Source organism: Falco peregrinus, chromosome 4 (genome assembly GCF_023634155.1).
Source record: "Falco peregrinus isolate bFalPer1 chromosome 4, bFalPer1.pri, whole genome shotgun sequence".
NCBI lineage: Eukaryota > Metazoa > Chordata > Aves > Falconiformes > Falconidae > Falco > Falco peregrinus.
The window spans coordinates 36,601,749-36,618,889 of NC_073724.1; the positions used below are offsets into that span (position 1 = coordinate 36,601,749).

The 17,141-nt window shown below is 37.8% G+C and overlaps 1 protein-coding gene across 12 annotated transcripts in view; it reads right to left on the minus strand.

Moving 5' to 3' along the window:
* The window catches only part of DMD (dystrophin), a 1,160,159-nt gene that overhangs the window by 541,780 nt on the left and 601,238 nt on the right, over nucleotides 1-17,141 (minus strand). Inside the window, exon 1 of one of the 12 annotated variants that reach the window (XM_027782510.2) lies at nucleotides 11,316-11,405. The exons of the other annotated variants lie outside the window; for them this stretch is intronic. The gene's annotated coding sequence lies outside the window, so the exon portion shown is untranslated. Of the gene's footprint in view, nucleotides 1-11,315; nucleotides 11,406-17,141 lie in introns of those variants that run through there. 12 annotated transcript variants of the gene reach the window in all.

The window sequence follows — 17,141 nt, forward strand, 5'->3', positions numbered from 1 at the left end:
CAGTTCAGGACTCTATCCTACTTCTTACTGCACCTTTCACCCATTCTTCCTTCCTCTTAAATTCCCACCTCAGTTTTCTTTTGCAGATGCATCTTCCTTTAGAGTGGAAGCAAAAAACAGGTGTGTAAGCATCCATGAGGGAAGAATAATGCACACTTACAGTCTTCATGTTACACTTTGCACACAGACATATATCTCTTACCAATCCCTTTCTAAATTTCCCAATTGCAGAAAATTGTATCCAGCTTATTGAAATCTAGGCGGGGATCCCTGTGCCCCAACCTTTTAAAAATATCTGATTGCCTCTCCACAGCTTCCTCATTCTCTTTGCCTGGCTACATCCCAGTATTACAGGAAAATGCTGTATAATGGGTGATAGAGGTTTCAAATAAAAACATGCAAATCATGCACAATTTGTCTAGATATGCTTATGCAGGCCAGATGCAATCTGCAGCTGCGGCACAATCCTGTTTATATTCTTGATGGGTAGAGTTTACAGTCAAAAAATTCAGCAATATTCTCAAAACATAACATGGGCCTCACTATGTCCTCATCAACAATCCCTTCACAGCCTACATAGCTCTCTCTTGTGTAGAAATAGTAAACAATTTTAAATTAAATACAAATGTTCCGTTTCACAGATCAGTGTGCTCTGAATCAATATGAAACTACCCACACTTTATTTAGTGGTTATTTACATGTATAGTTTAAACACCAATAAACTGGTGTCAGGAAGGTAAGGGGCTAAAGAAGCTGTTCCTGTCCGCCTGGTATTTCTTACACTATGTGATCAGCACCTATAAAGCTTCTTTAGAGGGGAATGCTACCTCTCTTGAAGGGACCGAGTCAGCTCAGAGAAGGGACCATATGTCCCTGGTGATCTGTGAAATATCTGTTTAGGTCCACGGTGATAAGGCTATGTCTTTCCAAGATGAGATATGGAAACCTTTCCATCTAAGTCATCCTGAGGGGCAGCACTCTTAGAAGACCAGTCCTTGATTCACTACTGACCAACTAAGTACCTGGAGGGCAGAACATTATATAGCCCTCCACATCTCTCCCTCCAATGTGATGCTACTCTGACATCAGCCTCCTGGAGTTTCAGGCAGATTAATATTATAACTTGTTAGAGATTTTCCTTACAGGCTCTAGTAAATCTTGCATTTCCTCCTGGTCCTACCCTGCCATCCACAGGCTTCCTTAAAACTGACTTTGCTGTGGTCTGTTTCTCTAAATATGTGTATTTTAAAGTAGTAGTACCCTTTGCTTCTTCTTGAGTCACACCACTCGCTCAACTCCTGCTCATACGCATATTTAGATTCAACTGAAGTGATTTAAAATTGTCAGGAGAATGTTTAGCATGCTTGCATGGGGCATGGAATAATTCACATTTATTTAAATGTCTAATAATGATGTACCACGATAGCATTACGAAAACAAATCAACCAAAAACTATTGCACCTAAGTTTCCTTAATTATTAATTTTCATCGTATGTGTAAGAAAATAAATCAGGAAGCTAAACCTCTGTATTGCAGCTGAAGAGGAAGGTCTCTGCAAACAGCGGTTGAGTACACTCCAACAAGATCGATAGCTGTAAGTAACTGTGTGATATTCAGTGGAAAAAGAGATATACTAAAAACAAGGTAAAGAAACAAGGGATTTGATTTTTCATATAGTCTAAATACATGAAGAAATTCTAGACTATTTTGCTGATTGGGACAGTTTTTCCTCTTTTGCATTATCAAATGGAATAAAACAGTAAAGCTAAGCACCTAACACTTAATTACAGTTTCCTAACTTTGAAGATGCTGAAAAAATAAAAATCAAAGTAACTATTTCATCAATAAAGTCATATGATTAGTATTATAGGCCTTTTGCCTGGCTAAATAAAATCAATCAGAGGCCTAGAAAGTTTTCTAAAATAGCACTTTTTTTTAAAAAAAATAAATTGCATTCAGAAAGCATATGAACATGACTGGTAGATATGTTTCACTTGAAGTCTTGTATGAAAAGCTTTATTAAAATCTTGAAGAATCTGCTCCTGATAAATCAGAAACTATCATCTAGAAATGAATTCCTATTAAATGTATAATCTTGCGGTTATCGCTGAATTACTTAGTGTCATGTGTACCATCTGTAACAGCTTACTTCTACAGTAAAGAAAGGAACCAGGAGAGTAAACTGAGTATCATCATTTCAAAAGGAAAAACTGAAGTGGCCAGTAGCCTACCCATTGCACAATATGGAGGCATATTTAATTGCATTTCTATACTGGTCAAACCATAAAAACAAAATACATGTTTGGATGAACCAATTTTCAATTCTGACATTCACTCACTACTAAAGCATAATGCCATATATAAATCAATACACACAGGGAGCAGGAGGCAAGGGAAAACTTGTTAAGGCAGCACTGCATGAAATATTGTAATAATAAAGGTGTAAGGCAGTATAGACATTAAGACCAATTCTAGCATACTCTCTTTATTAAAAGTGGGTCGTTGTCAAAAAATTGCTGATGTTAGGATTTGTTATCACGAATAATAAGAGCAACACTGCCAGAATGTGCAAGTCATAATAGACTAGGCAGATAGAAAATGTTATGAATGATGGTAACATTTGAAGCTCACTGTAATGTTACTAGATATGCCCTCTAACTGATGCTATATTTAGTATCAGTTAAACTTCCTTGGCATTAAACCCGCTGGTTCTCATGAAACTAGAAAGCAGAGGTGCTTTAAGTTCAACAGAGCATGCTACTGCTAAGATTCAGCAGCTCTGCTGATTCCTTGTACAGTTCCAGGGTGAACAAATAATTTCGAAATATGGTGAAGAGTCTGTATAAGCATTAGGTGAATTTCTCCGTGGTTCTCACAGTTTGAACATTTAATATATATACCTAAGGGAAAAAAATATCCATGGAATCAAGTATGCTAACCTATAAATTACTTTAATGAAAAAAAACTATCCAAAGATTTTTTTAAAAAATATAAAAAATCAGTGATTAGTTGTCTATAAGTATTATGCTTGTTACAAACATATAGCTTAAAAAGTGACAGAAAGAAGAATTTATAGGGTTTCACTAGTGTTAAAGCTGTAAGTAAAATATACATTTTAAGGTTATATCTATAAATATAATTTGGCATTAGGATGTATGATAAACCTGGTTGACTTTGTACTTTTTTAATCCATGTTACATTTCTAGTCCTCTACATTTCTTTTCTCCCCTCACAAAACCTCCAGGACCTTTTAATCTCCATAAAGTAAACACAACAAAAGGCTGACTGCAGTTTACCAGATAACATATTGTAGAAGGAGATCACGCAGGGGGAATGTATGTATCTGCTACTTCAGTTTTGTATGTGTCCTGTAACTGTGTCAAGAATGATGCTGCAGGTCAAGAGAAACATCGATGGATCTCAGATCTGCTTCCTGTCTTTTCTCACCTTGCTTTTCTTTTATTACATTGCTAATATCCAAAGCAATTTCTGTCTGTGAACTAAAATTCCCACACAATTTAAGTGATCAACAACAACATATCCACAAGATGATTGTGATCCTAACTGTAATAAAGCATTATAGGTATTAACACACCACTCATCTGGGCCACTTCACTAATATTCCAGTGGAAAAAAAAAATTAAAAATACAATCTGTTCCTCTTACTGCTACAGTTTGGAGAATAGCTTCTTTCTGTTAAATACAGTTATCATATGATATAAAGTCTAAAAAAAATGAAATATGGTACTTTGCATATGGAATTTCTGGCACAGTTTCAATCTTCTGTTCCACGGGAGAGAAAGTCAAGAGTATATGGTTTCCAAACAGAATATCTATACTTCTGTAGGTAGTGTAAAGGACACTACAAGCTCAGATTTACTTGTTTAAGGGTTTCTAGTGAGATTGATTGGTGGTTCAGCCTCTACAGGATTCTGTGTATGTCCACCTCCATTTCCAGAAGCAATGAAAAGCTAATCTATAATGGACAGAAATGGATCAGGCTACAAGATGGTAGCTCCTTCTGCTTACACTCATGTTATATCTAAGACAGGTCATAGCAAAGGACATGGCAAGATGAGGAAAAGAGCACAGTGTTTTCCAAACATCACTTTCTAAAATGAAGAAAGGAGAGCAGAAAAAGAGCTTTTTGATTTCATTCTGACTTGTGCATAGAAACTTACCAGAGGTTTCTTCTGTGGCTCCTTGCAACAACACTGATTGTCAAAGAGCGGGCAAGAGAAACTGCTTTTCTGAAATCAAGGCTGTTGCAGATGTTAGGTGATCTAAAGCTGCATCGGGCTGGTCATGGACACCCATAAAGCCAGTCAGACCTCAGATAATATTACCAGCTAATTTCAAGGCTGCCTGCAATGCAGTTAGTACGAACCACTGGTAAAAGCTTTATTAATTGCTTTACAGTCCACACTAGGATGTGTATTATGGTGGTTATATTGCTACTATTAACCAGACCAAGGTATGCCTGTGCTACACCATAATCACAATTTTTACCTCATCACAGGTAACAAAAGGCCTTGGCCTCTTGGCTGACTGATTTTATCAAGACAGATTCTTGTGGTTTCTGTTGTACAGCAAACTTTGAAGGTTGGTCAAATAAGAAACATAAAGTAAATGAATAATGAAATCAAAACAAAACAGAAAAGGAAAAAGGCATAGGTATGCAACAATGTCAGAGTTTTAGCAAGTTACTCAAAACAGAAGGAAAATCTGTGAAGCAAAGAACTGGAGGTAGGGCGACCTACGTGATAATTACTAACTACAATACCCTTTTGGCATCCAAAATCATGCCACTACATTCTTTTCTCCCCTTATGTGGGAAAAACACATTTGAAAAGAACTATATATTCACAATACCATATACTATCATTTTAACACAGTTGAAATGTCTGATGACTAGACTATCAACTAGAGTCCAGATATCAGATTTTACCCAGAGACATACCTAACTGCCATTTGGATGTATAGATAGGCTAATCCTGCACATGCATACCACTACTGCCATATAAAATGCATGCTGCACTAAACAGTGCCAAAAATGGGGGCTAAAACCCTAAGTTTTCCCTGAGTATGCCTAACACAAACAGAAAGAATTTGGTTTCATGCAAAAAGCGGTTATGGCTGCCATTTTCTTTTAAAAAACAGGGGCCTCCCTTAATATGTTGTGGCCTAGAAATTAAGTTACGTTCATCAAAGAAGTGAGAGACTGAGCTTGAACTCCATCTTTTGCCAGAGGCAATGCAAATCTACATTACTGGCTACAGAAAAGTTAGACTAAAAAACATTACTTTGAAAAAGAGATGGCCATTTGTTATACCACTCTAACGATCAAATTCATCACATACTCAATGTCCATCAATGAAATTGCAATGGCATGCTTACCAGTGTACTTAACATAATGTTAATGTGTTTTACTGCTGCACAATAAAATTTCTCATTCTGTCCTCACACAGAGCTTTGATAAATAGTCAGGATTTTGGAAGACTAGGCTGAAAAATAGAATCTATGGAAAAACATATCAGGAAAACTCCATTTACCCATAAATAATTTCAGGTAATTTTACAGCCATTATGCTGTCTCTAAGTAAGTACAGAAATGCAAAAATATGCACTCACCTGTTTTATAAAACTTATTACGTAAAAAAAGTGTACAAAAAAGAAAAGGGGAAAGAAAATAAACCATTAAAGGGTGTCCAAGGGTGAATATATTTTCAGTAAGACACCATTAATCATTAAATGTATGCAGGAGCTAGCTGAAACGCCTTAGCTGTTTTCTGATGAACCAAAACTAAGAAGATATCTGGCCAATCATTACCAGTGGCCAGAACTAAAAGCAGCAAAGAAAATAAAGAGATAATGTTTTTCAGGAAAACAATGGGATAAAGTGTCCTTAAGACTGATTTTTGACCTTTTGCTCACCAAAAAAAGAAACATTATACAATATGATTTTAAACTCCACTCAAATCTGTGACATAAAGCAGTGCCTCACAAAGTCACTAAAGTATTGAGCACTGGATGATGAGGAAATACACCTGGGAAGCACCACTGCATATTGGGCTCATTTTTTCTACTCCTTGTTGAGAATGTACTACTGTTTACATCAGGTACAGAATCATAGAATCATGTAGGTTGGAAAAGACCTTTAAGATCATAAAGTCCAATTGTTAAATATTAGGCTAGACAGGTCTCTCATCGGATATAATACTGAATTTGTTTTGTGTTCTTTCATAATATTTTAGTTAATTGAGTTCAGGGAAGACATACGTATTGATTGGTTTTGTCAGATACAAGTTGTACAGTTTTCTGTTGACAGACAACAAACTTTTCCTACTAGTGAAACTCAACAGTGCAAGGGTTTTATATGAGAAATGTGAATGACAGTATATACATGTGAAATGATACCCAACTGGAATTTAAGACTTCCTCCGCGCCCACCCCCCCCCCCCCACTCCCCACCCCAACCCCCCCCAGATATGTATGGCTTATAGTAACAATTGAAAATTTAAGCAGAGATACAATTGAGGTCAGATTATGGCTCATAATGTTGAGGTTTTGTGTCTCTAAATAGCATGAACAGAACAATATGTTTGTAAGAGCCACCTATTATGGATTCATTAATGATAACTGGGGTTTTTTTTCAGTCTGTCTTAAATGAAGTTTTAGATAAATCTCTCAAAGGGAAGGAAGGAACATTTCCATGACTTAGTGTTTTGGTTGTGGATTTGTTGTTTTGGTTTTTTTTTTTTTTTTTTTCTCTGAAAATCATTAGAACTGATGAACATGAAAAAAGTTGTGCCTGAAAGCAGTTCTAGTCTTGCCACAACCTCTTAGTAACAGGGAGAAATAATCAAATAGTTACTAAGCTAAAAACAATTAAGAAAACCACCAACACCAGACCAAAAGTAGATTAACAAGGAAAATGCTAGAATTAAAAAAAATAAACATTCTTTGAATATTCAGTACAACAATGTAAAAAAATGCTCTTATGCAAGATATAAAAATATACTGATAACGACCTATCTGTGGTGGGTTAACCCTGAATGGATGGAGGTGCCCACCAAAGCTGCTCTGTCACTCCCCGCCTCAGCTGGACAGGGGAGAGAAAATATATCAAAAGGCTCATGGCTCAAAACAAGGACGGGGGGAGATCATTCACCAATCACTGTCACAGGCAAACCAGACTCTACTTGGTGAAAATTAATTTATTTCCAATCAAATCAGGGAAGGGTAATGAGACATAAACCCAAATATTAAAACACTTTCCCCTCCACCCCTCCCTTCTTCCCAGGCTGAACTTCAATCCCAGTTTACTCCACCTCCTCCCTCCCAGTGGTGCAGGGGGACATGTTCATCACAAGTTGTCTCTGCTGCTCCTTCCTCCTCGGGGGAGGACTCCTCATACTCTCACCCTGCTCCAACATGGGGTCCCTCCCATGGGAGACAGTTCTCCATGAACTTCTCCAACGTGGGTACTTCCCATGGGCTGCGTTTCTTCACAAACTGCTCCAGCATGGGTCCCCCAGAGGGCCACAGGTCCTGCCAGGAACCTGTTCTGGCATGGGCTTCCCACAGGGTCACAGCCTCCTTTGGGTATCCACCTACTCTGGCATGGGGTCTTCTACAGGCTGCAGGTGGAGATCTGCTCCACTGCCAACCTCCACAGGTTGCAGGAGGACAGCCTGCCTCACCACGGTCATCACCACAGGCTGCAGGGCAACCTCTGCTCTGGCACCTGGAGCACCTCCTGCCCCTCCTTCTGCACTGACCTGGGTATCTGGAGAGCTGTTGCTCTCACATATTCTCACTCTTCTCTCCCAACTTGTTGCACAGCATTTTTCTCCCCCATTCTTAAACATGTTATCAGAGAGGTGCAACTACCATTGCTGATGGACTCAGCCTTGGTCAGCAGCGGGTCAGTCTTGGAGCTGGCTGGCATTGACTCCATTGGACATGGGGGCCGTTTCCAGCAGCTACTCACAGAAGCCACCCCTGTAGCAGCCCTGCGACCAAAACCTTGCCACATAAACCAAATACGTTATTTTTACCAGAAATTATACTATTTAACATAAGATAAAAATACTAGGTTAAACGCGTGTCACGGTACTGTGCCCAAATGCTACCTGCCCAGGAGCTGCACCGTGACCCTGCCAGACAGGCTGACCTTAATCCTTTACCCAAATCCCGCATCCCCATTAAAAAGTTGCCTGCAATCCACACCGTGCACTGTATTTCCCATCTAACTCTCAGCTCCCTGGGAGAGAACACCCTGAGAGCCAACCTCATGTTTGCCCAGACCTCTCAGACCCTTAGGCAAGGGCCGAGGGCAGTGGGGCTGCGGCGCGGCTCGGTGCTGGACAGTTCCCCAGCGCCGCCAGATGCCAGAGAACTTGCGGGGCCAGTAGCCATACCCAGCCTCTTTGCCTTTTCACGTTCTGCATGCATTCTATCCTAAATAATACATAGATGCAGTTCTATTCTTGTCCTTATTATAATAAAAATAAAATTAAATACCACTTGGTTTTTGTAGGACAGGAAGGAAACACTGAATCTCCTCAAGTGATTCGTAAAGACTGGTAACGTGAATGAAGTGCACAAGCTACAGGCAACACCTGTATCTTCTTTCAAGCTTTTTTGGTAAAAATTACTATTTTCATGTGTAAGCAAGGTATGATCTCCTCTCTATCTCTGTTATTTTGTAGTTTTCTGAGTTAATTTAAAGCAAAAATTTGCAACGTGATTTCTCAAACAGCAAAGACCTTAATTCTGAACTCGCATGAAAGTCTAAAATTACTGACACTTACGACTGAATCAAATACATATTTTAGTGCTTTTCGAATTTAAATTGATGTTTAGTCCCAAAACAGTCCTATAAGTTAAATGACAGATTTGAGAGATGGAATTGGGGCGGGGGGTAGGGAGGAATAATTCAATATTTCAGTGCACTTCCAGTAAAAGTTAACAAGAATATTTTCAGAAATGCATATATACATACATACACGTTAATAGAGAAATTATATATAGGCATTTTAAAGATGCCATTGTATATTTCAAATATCTATTAAAAAAACCTATCATCTGATGAAGATTACCTTTACATGTTCTGTAATTAAATACAATACTTATGTAATTATGTCTCGGTATCCATATAGAAACAGACAGCTCGAGATACAAATGTATTTACTAAACTTTCTGTTGATATGAAATTACAGACTGACTTTTGTATTAGAATATTTAAAAGAAAGTCAGAGGATAAAAATGCAGTATTTCATCACCATGCTATTTAACTTACCAGTGTATAGCTAAATGAAAAGCAGTGCTAACAGATTGCTATAGACATTCCTCTAAAATAAATTTTCCTAAGCCTAGACTCTAGCTTTCCAATTTGTTTACTAAAATGTTATGTTTAAGATCAAAATTATCTTGGCAACTCTTCTGTTTTGAGTCTTAAGAAGGTTATTTTTACATATTTTTATCCTGAAGAATAGTTGTTATTCTGCATGTATATCTGCATTTACTTGAAACAAAATTATCTATGACCTAACAGTTTGTTTTCTGAACTTTTGTAAGGAAGAGGACAAATATCAGTCATAAGGAATGCAAAGCACTCCCTCACAAGACCAAAGCAATAGTGCATGAAATTGAACTCAAAAAGAGCCTCCATTCTGTGTGACTTCTTGGCTGACACAATTTGGATATTTATAGCTTTACGAATATGCCACTGGAGAAGAACTTGAAGCTTTTTCTAGCCAGGAAGGATTAATGAACATGTGCACCTGGTAATTACAGCACTCCATCTTTCTCAAAGCCCTCACATTCCCTCAATGGCAGAAACTGTAATGAAAACCCATTGAAAATATCAATCTGCAATTCCAGAAGTAATTTAAATATTAAAATGTATAATCTCTTTTCATACTTTCTATGAACTATGCTAACAGTGGTAAGCAAAAAATCATATATAGATATTTTCTGCTTCATGTCATTATCTGGTATGCCTCATTTAAAATGTAAAATTAATCTGATATGTATTCAGACTTTAACTTACTCTAGACTCAAATTGGAAAATGGATGGGAATGACTGTCAAATACTTCCTTAAGTAACAGCAGAAAGAAATATCAGCCTGGCGTAACACATGCAATTCTAAGACATAAAGTCTATAATCGATATCAAAATAAAAGTTTACAAGAAAATAAACATTTAAAGAGTTGGGAAAAAACGTTCTGCACTTTTTTATTTAAAAAGGCTGTCAGAGTTACTGTCAGGTAAAAACTTTTTAAAAAGAGGTATGCATGCTACCATAAACATTTGTGTAATACGCATACTATGAGAAATCTATAGGAGTGGGGGTGCTGTTTGTTTGTTAAAACACTACCTAGATTAACTTGAAAAACACTATGCACTTCATGTTGGATTTTGAGATTAAGAAATAGTGAAAAAATACTTGTATAATCTTGCAAAACATAAAACCTACTAGCTCATCAAAATAGGAAAAATTCAAATAGACTATGAGCATCAATAGTAGAATTTTCTTGTGTTATTCTGACATTCTGATATACCACTAACCTGAAGAACATACATAAATGGATGAAGCAGACCACCCAAAAGTAAAAACAGCATTTCTAATACAGGTTATTTTAAGCAAAAAGCCTGAACTGCTTTACAAGTGAAATTAAATTTTAAAATACATTTTAGTGAAGCACTTAGCTATTACAACATTTGAAAAGAAAATCAATTATAACCTAAAAGCACAGGCATCTATATGGCTCTAAGAGTAGTCTTTTGAAAGATATTTAAGCACAGTATGAGATTTGAGCATGAAAAAATGGCCTTTTATTGTTAAAACACACTGTTCCTCGGTGGATTATAGAAAAAGAAAACACTCCAATAGAGGTGAGTGTGCATAACATTCTTTCTCCAGAGTATTCAACCAAACTGACTGCAATAAGGGGACTTCAAAAAGCAGCAAGACAAGATGTTCAAAGCACCTTGCAGCTTGGGGCTGCTGGCCTCTATTGCTGTTTTTAATACAGTTAGGTTTAACTTGGGAGCGGATAAATAATTGACAGAGGTATTTTCGGAAAGCTTTGATCACCACACCGTTTGTCAGCAGCTCTGAAGTAGTTATTGCGATAACACTTAATCTGGGGCTTCTTATTTCAAGTACAAAAGCATCCCCTCCCACCTATTTCTCACAGACTCCTGCATCAGAGCAGGAGACTTAAGATGCAGCCTGCACAGCACTAACATAACACGCTCTCCACCGGCAGATTCCTTCTCCAGCACGGCTGTTTGCGCTTCCTTACCTTTAAAAGGCTGTCCAAAACCTGCCAAGTTCCCCCAGACGATTTTAGTTCAGAGCATCCAGCAGTGCATCCGCACAAAGCTTTGCCATTGCGAGTGTGAAGAGAAAGAGCTGCTGGGATGCTGAATGGCACATCAGCCAACTTTGTGTGTATCCGCGGCTCCCTGAAAAAGCTGGACTGAAATTCGCCTCGCTTGCGGATTGGATTCAACAGCACACCAACAGTAAGGGAGAGCAAGGATTTTAAAAGGGAAAAGGGGGGAGGGGGAGGAGGGGGGCGGGGAGAAAGGGAAAATCCTGCCTGTATTGGATAAGCCTTGCCTGTGACTTGTAAGCTGGTCTTCTGAGTCCAACAAATACTCGCGAAACTACTCTTCTGTAATGTTTTGATTGCACTGTGTATCATGGGAGGCCATCAGTTTAACAGCTAGTCTTTCAATATAGAATGTGTTAACTATTTGCATTACTAATATCTTATGGAATAACATGAGCAGTGCAGCCTTCAAGTTATAATCACGTAAAGAAAATGCAACATATGAATAAAAATAATTTTAGGTCTAGTTAGACTTCAATTTTAGTAATTTTCTGTGGATTACTTTTTTATTAGTTTAGATTCAATTAACTATAAAAATGTATTTCCTTTCTTCCCTGTTACATACAGATGTTGATGTTCCTGTATAAGGTGTAGACTGTTTCACTTGCATTACTTGAGTCCTTGTAGAAAACCTACATGTCTACCTACAACACCAAGTTACACCTGGCTTTACATGTTTCATGCTACATTCAGTCTAGAATGAATCCATTTTTTGAGACACTACTGGGCCCATTACACCATGCTAAGGCTTTAAATATTCTTCAGCAGAACACAGAACACTGCTTCCACTATTATGATAAGCCTGTCTAAAATTGAACATTTTTGACTGTTATAGCTAATGCTGTAGATATGAAATATAACAGAAATAATAATTTATTTATCTAATAGGACTGGCTTTTTTATTCCCTTACTGTTTTAAGAATAATGTCGAAGAATACATGCTTTTTTATACATTCTTACTCAAACCATAGTAGTGTACAAATTTATTTCTGCTTGCTGACAATGAAAATACCATTTTCTAGGGCTCTACTGTTTGGCCCTGGCACAGAAATCTGGGGTTAGAAGCAGTAGTAAAAGTGCCAGGAAGATAAGAGGCCAGCTGTACCATAGAGGTGATAACCTCATTTGGCAAGAAATGCACTTTGGATATATAGTTTGAATAGCACAGTTTATTTCAAGCAGTACCTATTTTTAGTGAGGTTCGGTGAGGAGGAATGCCTCTACCACTTCCAAGGTCTTAGGCTCCATTAAAACAAGTCACATAATAAAGGACAAGCAGGAAAAGGGATCACCAAGGTAAAAGGAATGGGAACTTTCACAACTATCTATCTATTCAGAGGATTTGGGTTTTTTTCTTCACTAACATTGTATCTGTCTAAATGATAAGGAGTTCCCATTCCAAATTTCATTGCCAATTATGAGGCATTAAATTGGCCTGTATAGGTTTTTTGGCTCCTATTGACCTCATCAAACAGCTGTGATTTCTAGGCAATCAGTCGCTAATGAGTTTAGAAACAATAAACAGAAGTTAAAATGCCAGATGTATTTCATTTATCTTTTTAAAAAATGAACTCTCTTAAGATTTAAATCTTGAAAATTTTAAGTTTAATACATAATGTTCTTTGGGTTTGCACTTTTTTGCTAATGCATGAAGGAATCATCCTCTAGTGACTGAAAAGGAAAAACAATACTTATGCTATGCCTGTGTCTTTTTAATATAGTTAGCGCCTTATCAGCTCTCAAACACACTCCTGTGAGCAGCTCTGGAAAATTAGCCAGAATGCTCAGATACTTTAGCACTCTCTCAGTCTTGTCTCATTTTATTGTCTTATAATGCAAACATCTGTAATGCAGTGAAAACTATATTACAAATTTTAATACCAGGTAAAATCTACGCACCTAATGAAAGGAACATCTCAGAGAAATAGCTGAAATGCACAATGTAGCTATTAATTGCAGGAAAAAAATAATTTGCTATACACCTATCACAAGTAAATATCTACAGCTTACAATATGGATAGAATATTTTTTCTTAAAGAAGCAGATTTTTGTCTATACTCCTTAATGTTAAGACTCGTAAAATAATAATAAGAAAATAATACTTTATTAAATACTTATATACTAAGTGATGGTTAGAATACACACTCATTGACAGGGTTGTGAACAGAAGATAATTCTCAACTGCAAGCTCTGTGATGTATTTAAGGGCTGTTAGTCCATCATCTCTCCTGTGTACAAAACTCATTGAAAGCAAAACAGCTCAACACACTTTTAAATGGTTTGTTTGTTTATATTTGATGACTCTTTAAGTAAGCAGGAATCCAGATAACCTCTTGGCAAAGAATTCATTATGTATCTGCTATATTAGGACTGTACTATTTCAGGAATCGTTTTGCATATACATTTCTTGACTAGTCATGTGCCATTAGCAGTCCATTTTGTGTCCTAGACAGAAATAGTGCATTCACATAATATGCATTCATAGTTCCTTTTGACTGTCTTATACAAGGACTGACTGTAAAGCAACTGTCTTGCAAAAAGATTCACACACTTATCCCAATTTTGTTTCATGCCATATCCTAAACCAGTTTTACTTTCATCCCTGACATCTTGCAGCCTTTCAGCAAAGGATAAAAGCTAACACATCCCCAGCTCCCCAGTGAAACACTTCTTTAAGAAAGCCACAGAAGTAGATCCGGGGAAAAAAAAAAACCACTAAAATGACCCTCTTGATTACAGCTATCAGGGAGTTACACAGAGATAAAATGGTTTCCAAGTCATCTGAGGTTAAGTGTATGGAGAACAAATACTTTGACTTAGCAAATGAATAGGAATTCAACAGAAAGGCATGGCTGTGTTTGCCATGAGCTCTCCTACAACAGACAGGCGGCTGCATGTTTAAACAGATGTAGATAATCCACAGCAAATTCTAGACAATGTAGAAAACAACTCATTTGAATGTGAAACGAAGCATACATCAGTGTAAAACACTCATATCAGAGATCTTTGTGGCTACTCAAACACAGCAAGAATTTCCTTATTGCTCTTGGATCACCATTTAGAATAACTCTGCAATGAAAGTACAACTCATCTTGCCCTGGTTACTGACACTTCTATTTGTGACCATATTGGAGATTGTATTTTTCACATCAACACGAGTTTGTAGTGCAATGGGCAGCCAAAGGCAGGAGAAATCAGGAAAACTCCAGGAAAAAGAGTGGCTTAAGTTAAAGGCAGTGAATGTTACTAAAGGAGACTGCCAGATCTATCAACTTTGAAAATTTTGATTCACTGTCCTGCTGAGCCTGACAGGATTCGGTCAGACAGGTATCATAATAGGAATGCAGAAGGAAAAATAGTTTCAGCAGCATTAAAAGGACTGTATCTCAAAGACAGCATTCATTCTTTGCAAAAACAGCACAGAAGTATAAGGCAGACAGAAGGGGCTCTTTAAAGGTATTATATGTGTCTAGGTTATTTGCAGGAGGTATTAAGACTTCATAGGTAAAGAAGGCATAGATGGGTAGATGACAAAGGCCTCCTTTCTATTACTAATTCTCTATTCTTACTGCTAAAAATACCACCGTTTTGGCTTTAAGGCGTTCATCGTTACTTAACCAAAGATTCCTGAAAACAGAAATTATACAAAGGATGCAGTCACACCTGAAGTTGGCATAGTTTATAGGCTACTACAGCACATACGAAGGAAGGAATTGCAATATTACCATTGAAAGTTGTAGGTTCATGGGATTATTTAACCTTTTAGAAATTAAATCAGTGTTTCGTACTTTCCATGATTGTCACAGAAACTCAGGTGTTAGCACAGTTAGGGACAAAGGTCTTACTGCTGCAGTACACGTGCAAGTGCTGCAAGTACTACAAGAACACAAGTAGGAATGAAAAATTAAATAAAGAGCAAAAGAATGAAAAGGATAACCTTCCATTACCCTAAAATTTGAACACCCCTACACAGACAGCAGTGGTCCCTGTTCAGCATTGTACAAGACATACATTCACAAGAGGTAGCAATCTTCCTTCCGTCCCATATGGGCCAAGGAAACTAAGCAGACAAGCTCCCTTTTATTTGCTATTTTACAGACTGGTTTTCTTTCAGGAAATAGATATTTACAGCTTCCAGCTCTTGGGCAAGAACACCTGTAGTTATAATCTGTTACAGGCTTTCCCGACAGTGCAGGTTTTTCTGCACCTGGAGCGGGACGTTCTGTAGAGGAGCAGGACTTACTATGAAGTCCTGATTTACTTACCTCCACCTAGTGTTTTCTTCTTGTTCATTCTAAGTGACTTTTGTGTGGAGGAAAGCCACCAGTCTCAACCTTGGGCTTTGCACATCACCCTTCAGAGCTACACCCATTCCTATTAGCTGTATCAGAACATTCAGATGAGTTTAGACACTTATTACATACCATAACAAAAAATATGTGCTTAAACTACATGGACTTTTGCTTTGTATCATTTGTCAAGCACCATTCCATGGTTTCACTATGCTGTATAGACCTAGGTTTGAAATCCTCGCATAATAGGTAAGATATTCTGCAGGTGTGCATGAAGTTGAAATAAAGCCAAAGACTCAAAAAGTCTCATGGATGAACTCTCTTGTTAAAGTGACTCACTGAAAAGTTGTTGATTTCACCTTTAATTTTTCCTTCTAAACAGCAATGGTTTTAAGTAAGCTGAGTTTTGTTAATGTCAGGTAAAATGGCTTACATTGCAGATACCTATTTTTCTAAAAGGGTATATTAAAAAGAGTATATTAAGGCAGATGAGTGTAATCTACCAGTAATAAGTTATTAGCAAAGTTTCTAAATGGATAGATATGTAAGAATTTCCTTAATACACAAACACCAAAGTTGAACACAGAAAGTAGCGGAAGCTGCTTTTTCACCTATAACGAAAAATACTGCCTGTAAGTGTTGCAGCACCTGCTGTACTGTCAGCACTGTAGATCTTTCTGCCAATACACTGCCTGTTTCTTCTATGACTGCCATCCCCTGTCTTCGGCTCTTGGCATGTGCACAGATCACTTCTAGATGGGATAGTGAGTTTATCTCAAAATCTTTCTTTCACTGATATATCTGAAAAATAATACGGTCATATCGTACAATGTTTCTTCTTTCCAGTGCACTGGTTTGGGCAGGGATAGAGTTAATTTTCTTCACAGTAGCTGGTATGGGGCTATGTTTTGGATTTCTGCTGAAGACAGTGTTGATAATACATAGTTGTGTTTGTTATTGCTGAGCAGTGCTTACACAGGGTCAAGGCCCTTTCTGCTTCTCACACCATCCCAGTGAGCAATGAATTCCTTGCTTTGCCTGCGTGTGTGGCTTTTGCTTTACCTATTAAACTGTCTTTATCTCAACCCACGAGTTTTCTCACTGTTACTCCTCTGATCCTCTCCAGCATCCCACTGGGGGCGGGAAGTGAGTGAGCAGTTGTGTAGGGCTGGGCTGCCGGCTGGGGTTAAACCACAACCATGCAAACTAATCAATTTGCCAAAAGCCTGCGTATGCACTACTAGGGATTGCAAAGGGTACAGGGTGCTCTAGCTGTGTTCTCTCTATTGATATCACCGATATTGACCAGCTGCCTTACTGCCCGATCAAATGACTGTTCACCTGACAGACAGTTATTAAGGAGGAGGAGTTAACACAGCATTCTCATCCTGTAGTTCACCATCATCACGTCTCAGTCAATTGGATTGGGCTTAGCCACACA